Below are 13,963 nucleotides of genomic sequence, written 5' to 3'. Positions count from 1 at the left end.
TGTATCATTCTGGGTAGTGGGCACATAAGGAGCATCTTAGCCATCAAGATTTTAGTTTAGCAAATTAAGTAAAACTTAAAGAAAGATGCTCCATTTATGTAAGAAGAAGAGGATACACAATATATAAATATATATATATATATATATATATATATAATGTGTTATGCATACTTTCTGTTTCAAACATTTAGTAAGTTCGTGGCACTTACCAACTTTTTTTATGGTGGAACAACTCTGACCTGCTGCTTTGTGTGGTTTGCTTATTGGTCAACAAGCAAACCACACAAAGCAGCAGGTCAGAGTTGTTCCACCATAAAAAAAGTTGGTAAGTGCCACGAACTTACTAAATGTTTAAAACAGAAAGTATGCAGAACACGTTGCAACAGAACTAAGCAAAAGTAACTTGGTAAAATTGGCGTACTCAATTTGAGAGTCTGACTATCATTATATACAAGAGAAAAATTACAAATATGGAAAGAGAATAAAATCAAATTAGAATAAAGAGAATAAAATAAAATCAGAATAAAAATAAAATTCCTAAATATTAGCCTATATTAAAGACCCAATAAATCTGCCACAATCATTGAGTTAACTTATGGATATGATTTCCAACACTCCCCCTCAAGCTGGAGCAAATATGTTGACCAAGCCCAGCTTGCCTATGGAAGACTGGAGAAGAGAAGGCCCAACAAACTTTGTGAACACATCTGCAGTCTATTCTGAAGAGGGAACAAAAATAGGATTAATGATACCTGATCGAACCTTCTCTCGAATAAAGTGAATGTCTACCTCAATATGTTTCGACCTTTCATGTAAAACAGAATCGGAAACAAGCGTAATGGCTAATTTATTGTCACAAAACAGCCTTGAAGAACCTTTCTCTACCAGACCTAACTCTCCCAAAATTGATTGAAGCCAAAGGAGCTCACAAGTACCTTGAGCCATAGCTCGGTATTCAGCTTCAGCAGAGGATCTAGAGACAACAGCTTGCTTCTTACTCTTCCATGATATGAGATGATTACCATAGAAAGTACAGAAGCCAGAGATAAAACGTCTATCTGTCTTACATCCAGCATAGTCTGCATTAGTAAAGTATGAGAGTCCAGACTGATTTCTCGAGGCATAGAACAGACCAAGACCAGGGCACGACTTAAGATAACTCAAAATATGGTAGACTGCATCCATATGAGTTGAGCGAGGGGCATGCATGAATTGACTAACCATACTAACAGCAAATGTCAAATCGGGCCTTGTGTTAGTCAAGTAGATAAGACGACCTACTAAACGTTGATACACGGATGGATCTGAAAGTAATTCCCCTGACTCAACAGAGAGTTTAATATTGGGGTCCATAGGAGTGGAAGCAGGTCGACACCCAAGCATGCCAGTATCTTGAAGAAGATCCAAAACATATTTCCTTTGAGATAAAGAAATTCCACGACGGGATCTAGCAACCTCAATTCCAAGAAAATATCGAAGAGGACCTAAGTCCTTCACTTCAAAGGACTTTTGAAGATGAAGTTTCGCCTAAGCAATCCCTAAAGCATTATCACCTGTGATAATGATATCATCTACATATACCAATAACATAATGCAACGACCATCAGAGCGACGTCGAATAAAGCAAGTATGGTCTGAATGGCAACGCACAAAGCCCATGGATAGAACAACATCGCTGAAACGACTAAACCAAGCTTTAGGAGATTGCTTCAGACCATAAAGAGACTTCCGCAGCCTATAAACTTTCCCAGCATACTCCCCCTCAGCCTGAAATCCAAGGGGTGGATCCATATATATAGTCTCAAGTAAGTCTCCATTAAGAAATGCATTCTTAACATCTAACTGATGTAGAGGCCAAGAATGGGCAGTAGACAAGGAGATAAGCAGTCGTACAGACGTCAACTTTGCCATAGGAGCAAAGGTAGCACTAAAGTCTTTGCCTAGAATCTAAATAAAGCCTTTTGCCACCAATCGAGCCTTATATTGATCAATAGAACCATCGGCTAAGTACTTCACATTAAAGACCCATTTGCAGCCAACCGTTTTCTCCCCAGCAGGTTAAGCAACAAGCTCCCATGTATTATTATGTTGTAAAGCATCCATTTCTGTTGTCATGGAAGACACCCAATTAGGATCTTGGAGGGCCTCTGACACAAATCGAGGAATAGAAATGGTCCCAATCTTGCCCAGGAAGGATTTATATGCACCTGAAAGACCATCATAGGAGACATACTGGGAAATAGGGTGGTTAGTGCTACTAGAAAAACCATACCAATTAGGAGGGTGATGATCACGGGTAGGATAACGGGAGGTATGCTCAGGAATGGAAGAAGCCATAGGAGAAGGAGAGTTACCTGAACCTAGTTCTGAAGATGATTCTGGCAGGGGAGGTTAAGTGCGATGGCGACGAGAGTAGACCTGCAAAGGTGGAGGGGAACCCTGCATGGATGGAGAAGGAGATTCCAGGACAGTGTGATTTTCAAAGAGAGGAACAGGATGAGCAATAGGAGAAATCTCTTTCTCCAGATCAAAAGAGAGAGAATCCTGTACCACAGAATTAGTACTATAAAAAGGAACAGTTTCATGAAATGTCACATCAAGAGAATGATACATATGCTTGGTCACAGGATCATAACAACGATAGCCCTTTGACATAGCAGAATACCCTAAGAAAATACACCTAATAGATTTATCATCAAGTTTATGATGAGAAGGACTACGGATATGAACAAAACAAGTATAGCCGAAAACACGAGGCAGAAGATGAAACAATGTATAATCAAGTTGGAGAATCTGAAGTGGGGCCTAACCACCCAAAACTCGACTGGGAGTACGATTAATCAGAAAAGCAGTTGTAAGAACAGCCATGTGCCAATATAATTTAGGCACATGCATACCACTCAGAAGACATCGGACCACAGACATAAGATGACGATTTTTGCGTTCAGCCACGCTATTTTGCTTAGGAGTGTAGGGGCAAGTGAGTTGATGTAAAATCCCCTTTTTATTAAGTTCAGTCCGGAACTCATTCGAAACATATTCTCGTCCATTATCAGAACGAATATTACGAACAACAGTGTTATACTGGGTTTTGATCATTTGAAGAAACTGGGTAAATAAAAGAAATACATTAGATTTCTTTTTCAATAAATAAACCCAAGTACAACGAGAATAATCATCAATAAATATCACATAATATCGATATCCAGAGAAAGTAGTAACTGGGGAAGGGCCCCAGACATCAGAATGAATAAGATCAAACATACTAGGAGCACGACTCATATGAGAAATATAGCTTGTTCTAGTATGTTTAGAAAGCTCAAAAACTTCACATTGAAACTTATAGTCCTTACATGCTTTATTTAACGAAGGAAACAATAGACATAGATACTGAAATTTTACATGCCCCAAACGTGCATACCACAGACTAAAGGTGCGAAAAGAAATATCATAAACAGTAGAAGTAGGTAGGATAGAAGCTTGAAGACTCATTCCTGGTGGTTCCCCAAAGTAGTAAAGCCCATCACGCTCATAACCCCTGCCAAAAATCCTCTTCGAACAAAGGTCCTGCAACAAACAGTGATCTGGTAAGAATATAACTGCACATTGGAGGTTTTTTGCAAGCCAGCTAACAGATAAAAGGTTAAAGGCAAGTTTAGGTACATGAAGGACAGATGAAAGAGTAATATCAGGAGATAAACAAATATCACCCTTACTGTGAATGTAAGATGTAGATCCATTCGCAAGATACACAGATTGGGTAATAGGTATGACATTAGAAGAAAAAAACTGATAACTCACCAGTCATGTGATCATTGGCCCCAGAATCCAGAACCCAAGTGGCTGCTTGGCCTTAACATGAAATGCAGTAGGAGTACCTGTAGCAATAGTGGCAGTGGGAGCAGCTGAAGGAGCTCCAACTCTAGAAGTAAGGGAGCCAAGCTGGTCCTGGATCTGCCCAATCTGAGACTGAAGCTGGCTCAATTCAAGAAATACAGTAGATCCACCAGTAATAACAGGAGTTTCTGCAACAGCCGTAGTACGAGAAGAACCAGATCCAGATAAACGATTCCTAGAAAATTTTTGCTTTAGTTCAAGATGAAGTTTGAAGCAACGAGCCTTAATATGTCCCACCCCTCTACAATGGTGACAAATAATCTGACCTCCAGAAGCTCGTGATCCAAAGTTGGCTGCAAAAGCCATACTATCCCCAGTAGGCTCAGACACTGGTAGAGGAACAAGTGAGGGTTGAATTAAACGGTGCCTGCGTGCTTCACCATCAACAATAGCAAAGGCTTCCAACAGGGATGGCATTGGTGATGCATTCAAGATCTGAGACTTTAGTGGTTTAAATTCTGGGCATAATCCCATAAAAAACTAATAGGTATGTTGATGATCAAGACGCTTGACAAGAAGAGAGGCTGCCTTGGAAGGAAATTCACTGAGAGGCTCATATTGAGCTAGTTCCTCCCAGCGAGATCTCAAATACCCAAAATAATCAGTTACAGACAAATTCAGGCCTTCCTGCGAGGCCTTAGCAATATCTTGGTATAATTCAAAAATACGAGCATCATTCCTAGAATGAGCATACATTTGATTCAAAACAGTCCACAAGTCATTAACAGAGTCATAAAACATGAATATATTATAAATGCGTTCCTTTATAGAATTAAACATCCATCCTAAAATGGTGCAATTGTCCATATCATACTGAGCATATTTAGGATCTTTAATATCTGGTGTCTTTTCAGTACCCAAAATTCACCCTGATTTGCCTTTTCCACCAACATATAGATGGAAGGAACGAGCCTAGAATGCAAAATTACGGCCATTCAACAGCACACTAGTAACTCGTTGAGCCAATGTGTGTTGCGCCGAAAAGAGAGTTTCTTTATTATTACTTGATTCAGCCATAATATTAAATAGAACAATTCAACAGATTACAATAATTTCAAATAAAGGAGGAATAAACCTGATTTTGATCAAACCAAGAAGCTGGAGATACGGCGGTCTGATCCGAAAATGCTGTCGAATATCCCGGCAGCCCCAAAAAATTACAAACACGTCTTCTGACCCTTAGTGCATGAAAAAGACTAAGGGAATACCCCTACAGGGGTCGAACCTAGAGGAGATTGGCTCTCCCTAGGACTGTTGCAATAGCGGCCTGAAAAAGAGAGAAGGTCTGTGAAGAAAAGGCAAAAAAAAAAAGAAATAGGGAAGGGGCTGTGATGAGATAGAGAGAGAGATTAAAAGAGGCGGTGAAAGAGAGAGGGGGAGGGGGGGGGGGGGGGGGAGGGGAGGCGTAGGTTTGAGGCTCTGATACCAAAAAGTAACTTGGTAAAATTAGCGTACTCAATTTGAGAGCCGACTATCATTATATACAAGAGGAAAATTACAAATATGGAAAGAGAATAAAATCAAATCAGAATAAAGAGAATAAAATCAAATCAGAATAAAAATAAAATCTCTAAATATTAGCCTATATTAAAGACCCAATAAATCTGCCACAATCATTAAGTCAACTTATGAATATGATTCCCAACATAAGCAATACTATAGCTGAAACAAATATGACTATATTACTTCCTACCAAGTCAGAAAACATGACAGGTGACCACTCCAAAGAAGGTAATACTATAAACACCATAACCAAACCAGAGAGAGAGAGAGAGAGAGAGAGAGAGAGAGAGAGAGAGAGCAATTTACAAATTTATTAAAATATTTTTGCGTCTGTGAAACAAAAAAGTGAAAATTCTATCCAAAATAAAAATACACAAACTGCCACAAATTGCCAACTAAATTTGCCTCTTCAAAAAGAATTACCCTTCAACCTTCATGGTTCTTCCCCACGCCAAGGTAGCAGTTCTCTTGTTAAACAGTTTAGCACCACCTGATCTCATCAACTACGGTACCAGAATCAACAGCCTAGCTCCCTCATGGCACAGTCACTTTTTTACGAAGTCCTGATATATTTCCTTCAATAATTTTGTCACCAAATGCAATATATTTCCCTTTTATTTCTTTTTGTTAGTAAATGCTATATATTTCACTCAAGGAAATCTGAAAGTACTGTGTGATCTGAAACCTGATCTCATGTGACATGACACCTAAGAAATTTTTTCTCCTACACTGTCGCAACTGAAATCGAACTTTAGAATATGTATATAAAATAAATAAATAAATAAATAAACCATCAACTAATAGAGAAGGCAAAAAATTCTAAACCACAAACCAAGTCTGCTAAAGCTAAAAGCCAAAGTGCCCAATTGATAGGGAAAAAATTGGTAATCAACAAGAATTTAGTAAACAAGAGACCACCCAAAAACTTTCAAAATTTGTCGTCCAGAGAGTTTTAAGAATAGTACCTACCAAAAAAGTTGAAAAAGGGTTTCAGCAACGACACAAAAGCTCGGAGTCTCAAAAGGCAACCTGTTAGAGCTCCTTCTGGATACACCAAATGATGCAGAAAGGAGTTGTTTACACACCCAGGCAAAAAAATAGAAGGAGATTTGTTCGACCAATCCTCGAAAAGAGGCAAAATATAGGGAAAAAAAAATACAAGATTCACTCTACCAACCTTCAAGAAGGTGAGACAAATAGGATGGCAAACACCAATAAACCCAAAATGGGGATTATAGAAAAACAAACAAAATTCAGTGGCAGCAAGAACACCATAACTTAAGTTGGTATAATTTTCTCAAAATTAAAACTTCCTCGAAAACCCTCATCATTGTTGATGGTATTTATAATTTATACCATACAGAAAATCAATCAAGCAAAAAAGAAGAGCACAAATAAGACATTCAGAAAGTGAACAAGAAGAAGCTTCCATTTCATTGTCAGTCAAAGTAAGCAGATCTAAAATTCTGAGTGCTTTGCTTGCATGGAAACAAGAGACAATATGGTAAGCTATACAACATCATAGCCTCAGTTTATTTCAGAGGACAAATGCAACAAAGAATAATACTAGCATCTCCTCCAATTTGATAAGTCAATCTTGGCATACCAGTATACCTGCTCAATGGCAGCCACAACATCTGCAACAAACCCTCCAAAAAGCCTGTAGAGTGCATTGTAAACAGCAATCCTGAACACAGGCAAATAAGCAATTGTTCTTCCTGTAACTAATACAAAGAAAGAGGATGATGAAAATTCGTATTATATATTCACCAGTATATGTATCGATCATTCGATCCTCACCTGGCATGGGGAGCCATCCCACTTGCTTTCCCAAATTCATATCCATGCATTCTCACTGGAATCCCATTATTTCCAGCTGCAATAGCTGCGGTATGACTGTCAGGCAACATTGTTAAAGAAAAACAGATCAAAATCTAATAGAATGAAGTGACTAGAAGTTGAAATTTTTTTAAATGCTGTAAAAAACTAAGCAAACAGAACAATTAAAATTTTCCTCATTTTTTTTGTTTGTTTGTGCAGTGAAGTAGGTAGAGACTATGGCTGTGGTTGGTCATATATTGACCTCTAAAGAGAAATTTTGAATTTGCTTTCCACTCATAAAGTGGTTATAAGTTTGATTCTGACATGGACTACTGAGGAAGAAAATTCCTTGGCCAAGAGGGAAGCGCAAGAGTCCTTCAGACAAAATCCCATGAGGTTCTCTTTTCGGTGTGTTGGATTTGTAAGATATATATTTTGGAAAGATTGTAAAAAATATAAATTTTGTAATTGGTAACTTTCGGTGTCAAAACAAGTCCTAGTCAGTTGTAAATTCAAGTTACTATATCTGGATCGATAGCGACTGCGGAAAGGAAAGGTTGTTCAAAGTTACCATAACTGAGATTTTGTTTTTTATTAAGGTAAGAACAACACATTAGGAAGGATTCTAAAAAAAGTTGGACACATTCTACACTTTCCATTTTGTTCGGAACAAGATTTTACATTCTGTCCATCTTGAACTAATTCAAGAATAATCGAATAGGTTCAACTTGAACTGGTTCAAGATTTATCGTACAAGTTCAACTTCGCCAGAGTGGCAATTTTAGAGTCTGTCCATCTTGAACCGATTCAAGATTTATCGAACAGGTTCAAGAAGTCCTGGTACTATTCTAACTTCAGTTTCCTTCTTCTGAATGTTTCCTTTTTAACCCCAACTTCCTTCCAAATCCTATGCACTAATTTTATCATATTTTTTGACGGATTAGGACTTTCTAAACTCTATATAAACCTTGTCATACACATTGGTTTAGACACTGCTTTTGCATACAAAATTTCAGATCTTTAAGAGAGCCTTTTGAGAGATATTTTTTATTCATTCAGAAAATCAATCTGATTTTTCTGATTTTATTTTTGAGAGTACACACATAAACACAAGAGTGATTTAGGAGTGTTGTTCTCTATCTCATCGGAATTGAAGCATAATTGAAGATTCAGAAATTCTGGAAAAGCAAAATTCATTCGTTCTTCGTCAAATTCAAATCTAGAAGAAAAGGGGTGAAGCGATCACACTTTGAGGGGTCAGAGCATTCGTGGAGTGTTGTCTGATCTACCTGCAACTCTTCTATAGAGATCGAGAGTAAGCCTGAGGTCGAGAGCTGTTGGACGGGAGAGTTGCAAAGCCAGGGATTGTCAACAATTAATTTTTGGTAGAACGATAGGGTGTGAGACTAAGTCAAAGTTCGGTATACTTTGCTTCAAACATAGTGGATCGTTTATCTCAGGACTAGAGAGTCCAACGAGGTTTTTCCTGTTACAATTGGTCTATTCTACCAATTGGGGTTTCCTCGATAAAATTCTGGTGTCATCTCTCAAACTCTATTTACTTTACTTGCACTTTATTTTTGCTTTGTAGTTTGATTTTAGTTTTATTTCGGTAAAATTAAAATAAGTAAAAATTGGATAAAAGAGTAAGTTGAATCTATTTACCATATCTCTAGATTATCTATCCATATATTATATTCCACAATCATTCCGCTGCGCACACTCAACAAGTGGTACCAGAGCCATCTTCTATACACTGAGTTATTCCTTGTGGAATTTTTTTTTTTAATAAAAAAAATCTCTGTTTTTGTTTTCAAAATTTGAAATGGATAGTGTCCTTAAGGAAGGTGGATCTATTCAACGTACTCCTTTATTTGATGGTGATAACTATGCTTTTTGGAAACCTAACATGACAGCTTTTCTTATGACTCAAGGTAAATATGTTTGGGCTGCAATTGAAAAAGGTTATAAAAAACCTACAGTCACAAATGATGGTGTTATCATTGAAAAGGAAGAGTCTGAGTGGACTCAATCTAAGAATAATACTCAAGAAAGAAACACCAAAGGTTTGTTTTCTTTATTCAAATCTGTTGTCCAATCTGAGTTAGCTCGTTTTGCTCATTGTAAAATTGCAAAGGAGGCATGGGATATACTTCAACTTACCCATAAGGGTACAGATGAAGTCAAATCTTCAAAGATTGAGATGCTTGTGTTTCAATTTGAAAATCTTAAGATGGAAGAAAGTGAAACCTTTTCTGAGTTTTACATGAAACTCAACCATATTGTGTCTGGCCTTAGAAACCTACGAAAGAAAGTGACAGATAAGAAGATTAACAACAAAATTCTTAGGTCTTTGCCTGAAAGGTTCAGAATCAAAGTTGAAACACTGCAAGCAACTCAAAACATCACTACCATGCAAGTTGATGAGGTTGTAGGTCATATTAAGAACTATGAGATGAAGTACTACGGAAATTCCTTAAAACCTAAAGACTCAGCCCTAAAAGCTTCAAAGTCTGATTCTTCCAAGTCTGAGGTTAGGTATGATAGTGAGTCTAATGAAGAAATTGCTCTCATAACTAGGAAGTTCAGAAATTTGATCAATTCTGAAAAGATGAATGCATTTAAGAAAGGGGGAGGGTTAAGGTTTCAGAATAGAGAGTTTTCATCTAGGGGAAGTGAAAGATAAGATAAAAGGAGAGAAGAGGAGTCTAAAGGAACTGAGATTAAATGTTAGACATATGGTGGTATAGGTCATACATCAACAGTTTGTCCAAGTCCTAAAAATAGCTTTGTTGCTAGGAAAGAGTCCAAAGATAAAAAGAAGGATAAAGCAATGAATGTTTTAGTTTCTAAAGATAAAAATGCTTCTTTTTCTGATGATTCTTCTAATGATGATGATAATCCTCTTGCATTTGTTGCTTTTGTGAATAATGATGCTTCTAAAAGATTGTCTTTGTTTGACACAGATGACTCGGATTTTGAGGATATAAGAAAATCTAATAATGAAGATTGTTACAAGGAAGCAACAAAGGAGAATTATGATAAAGCCTTCAATGAATTGTATGTTACATATGTTCAAACGAAGAAAGGCTTCAATAAACAAGCTAGAGAATTGAAAGAAGTTGAGAAGCAAAGAGATGCTCTGAAGAAGGAAAGTGAACAGAAAAAGAAGGAGATTAAAGATTTTCATGGAAAGATAAGATTCCTAGAAGGTGAGGTAAGTCAAGTTAATTCTGCAAATGAATCTCTTGTTTCTAAATTAGAATTTCTTGAAATTGAATTGAAAAAGTCACAAGAGAAATTGAATGGATTTACTTCTGGGCAGATTAAACTTGATGAGATAATTAATATTGGAAAGAATGTGAATGACAAAACTGGCTTAGGTTTTTAATAAGGCTTTATGTAGTAAAGTGGGTAAAACTATTTTTATGAAACTCACTAACTTGAATGTGCCTAAAAATAAATCTGAGGTTGTTGATTCATCACATGCTAATATGTCTTATGTGCCTACTATTTTGCATTGCACTTATTATAGTAGGAATGGACATAACCAATATTATTGCTTTAGGAAGAGAAGAGAATCTTTTTTCTGAATTTCATACTTTTGGTTCTTATGCTAAGAATAGGATTCATGTTAAAAAGCAAAATTTTGTGAATCAACCCAAAAATTCTCATGCTAAGAATTACTCAAAGAAGAAAAAGGTTGAAATTAAAAAGTCTTTTCAAAAGTTGAATGTAAAGACTGTGTGGATAAAAAAGGAAGACTTGGTTAATTATGTGCCTGTTGATGCTATGGGACTTGTTCCTATTAGGTCTATGGGTGCAAACCCCCCTAACTAAGTCCTAAAGAGTTTTTATGGTCATGGACTATGCTTCGATGAATATCTTATTTTCATTGGACCATATCTTGTAGTTTAGGATTTATGTTGTTTTTCTTTCATGAGAAATTGATGATCATGTTTTTCTTGTCAATGCATGAGTGACACTTATTTCTCTTGAATTAATTATTTTTTAATGCAAATTGGGGACACATGATTATTTGTTGAAAATGTTCTTGATATGTAATCTATATGTTGAAAGACAATTTGCTTTGTGTATTTCTTTTTAGAGATGAGTCTCTTGAGTTCGTATTTTTCATGTGCACTAGTCCAACTTTGAGAATTTTAATTGGAAATCGTTGTGAAGTTGACTAGGTCATATTGCTCATAAAAGCTATAAAGGTTATTCTTTTAAAATAAAAATAAAAAAATTATAGAGCATGTGTTTGAGGAAAAATGAAAAATTTCAGCATAAAAAGAAAAGAAAAATCAAAAGAACGCTGAAAATTTTTGCTAAGGAAAAGGCTACCTATTGAGATTAGTTCGAAAGCTCCAACTAGACTTTGAAGAGGAGCTAATTAAGTAAAAAGAAAGAAGGAGACAACTCAAAATAGGGAATTGCTGTCTACTCTTTAGAGTGAAAGCCACCTAGCTTAGAAAAGTTTGCTCAAAACAATCTTATCTTAATGTTTTTCGATCAATATGATTTAGACAGTTGGTTAATGTGATTTGATTGAAATTTGATGAGATTGGATTGCACACACACACACATGTGAACTTGCTAGACAAATTTCTAAATTTTTATAAAAATTGCAAGTTGAATTTCATGTTGTGATTGCATGCTTGAGAATTGATTTGATTGAATAATTTGTAGGGTATAAAAATTGTGTTTTAAAATTCTCTTGAATTCTTCAGAAATTTTTGGATCTCATATATGCTTGAAATTCATGGAAATTGCTATCTCATATTTTTTGTTTAAAATATTAGGATAATGAAAAAAAAAAATTTTAAAATGAAAAAAATCCAAAAAGATTTTCCTTTTAGTTTTCATTAGGAATTTTTGTTTTTTTTATTGGATGGAACACGTGTTATCTTGGATAGTTGTCTTTTGTTCCATTGCTACTATATATCATCATGTTTTTGTGCTCATTGCACTATCTTATGCATGGCTGATAGTTTTGATCTCTCTTCTTGTTAATTTTTCTACATTATTTCTTTTCCTTCTTTGTTGAGCTTTATTTGTCAATTTGTAACAAAAAGGGGGAGAATGTGCATAATTGAGGGGGAGAGTTTCTAGAATTGTAAGAGAGATACATATGCATTAATATTCACATATTAATACATGTTGATTGTTTATCTTTCTTGATTAAGCTTCACGGGTAGTTTTGTTGAGCTAATGTGCAGATTACAGGTTGCTACATGTATTGAAGCTTCATGATGTTCAAGAAAAGTTCCGTTTTATTTCTTTGACAATCATTGTAATTTGCTTTTCTGCTTGGGTAGATTACATGTTGTTTTTAGGGTTTTGTCAAGAAATTGCCAAAGGGGGAGATTGTAAGATGTATATTTTGGGAAGATTGTAAAAAATATATATTTTGTAATTGGCAACTTTCGGTGTCAAAACAAGTCATTGTCAGTTGTAAATTCAAGTTACTATATCTGGATCGACAGCGACTGCGGAAATGAAAGGTTGTTCAAAGTTACTATAACTGAGATTTTGTTTTTGATTAAGGTAAGAACAACACATTAGGAAGGATTCTAAAAAAGGTTGGACACATTCTACACTTTCCATGTTGTTCGGAACAAGATTTTACATTCTGTCCATCTTGAACTGGTTTAAGAATAATCGAACAGGTTGACCTTGAACTGGTTCAAGATTTATTGAACAGGTTCAACTTCACCAGAGTGGAGATTTTAGAGTCTGTCCATCTTAAACCGGTTCAAGATTTATCGAACAGGTTCAAGAAGTCCTGGTACTATTCTAACTTTCAGTTTCCTTCTTCTGAATGTTTCCTTTTTAACCCCAACTTCCTTCCAAATCTTATACACGAATTTTATCATATTTTCTGAGGGATTAGGACTTTCTAAACTCTATATAAACCTTGTCATACACATTAGTTTAAACACGGCTTTTGCATACAAAATTTCAGATCTTTGAGAGAGCCTTTTGAGAGATATTTTTTATTCATTCAGAAAATCAATCTGATTTTTCTGATTTTATTTTTGAGAGCACACACATAAACACAAGAGTGATTTAGGAGTGTTGTACTCTATCTCATCGAAATTGAAGCATAATTGATGATTCAAAAATTCCGGAAAAGTAGAATTCATTCGTTCTTCATCAAATTCAGATCTAAAAGAAAAGGGGTGAAGCGATCACACTTTGAAGGGGTCAGAGCATTCGTGGAGTGTTGTCTGATCTACCTGCAACTCTTCTACAGAAATCGAGAGTAAGCTTGAGGTTGAGAGCTGTTGGACGGGGGAGTCGCAAAGCCAGCGATTGTCAGCAATTGGTTTTTGTTAGAACGATAGGGTGTGAGACTAAGTCAAAGTTTGGTATACTTTGCTTCAAACATAGTGGATCGTTTATCTCAGGACTGGAGAGTCCAACGAGGTTTTTCCTATTACAATTGGTCTATTCTTCCAATTGGAGTTTCCTCGATAAAATCCTGGTGTTATCTCTCAAACTCTATTTACTTTACTTGCACTTTATTTTTGCTTTGTGGTTTGATTTTAGTTTTATTTGAGTAAAATTAAAATAAGTAAAAATTGGATAAAAGAGCAAGTTGAATCTATTTCCCATCTCTCTAGATTATCTATCCATATATAATATTCCATAACCATTCTGCTGCGCACACTCAACAGGATTTTGGCATAAGGTTGTATGAGCCTTAGCCTTTTTCCTTCCCTTAGTATTCGAGCTT

The sequence above is a fragment of the Cornus florida genome, unplaced genomic scaffold, assembly GCF_030987335.1.
Source record: "Cornus florida cultivar Cherokee Brave unplaced genomic scaffold, ASM3098733v1 CherokeeBrave_3.0.0_Hap2_Chr09, whole genome shotgun sequence".
NCBI lineage: Eukaryota > Viridiplantae > Streptophyta > Magnoliopsida > Cornales > Cornaceae > Cornus > Cornus florida.
Note: the sequence above shows the minus strand (reverse complement) of the source record.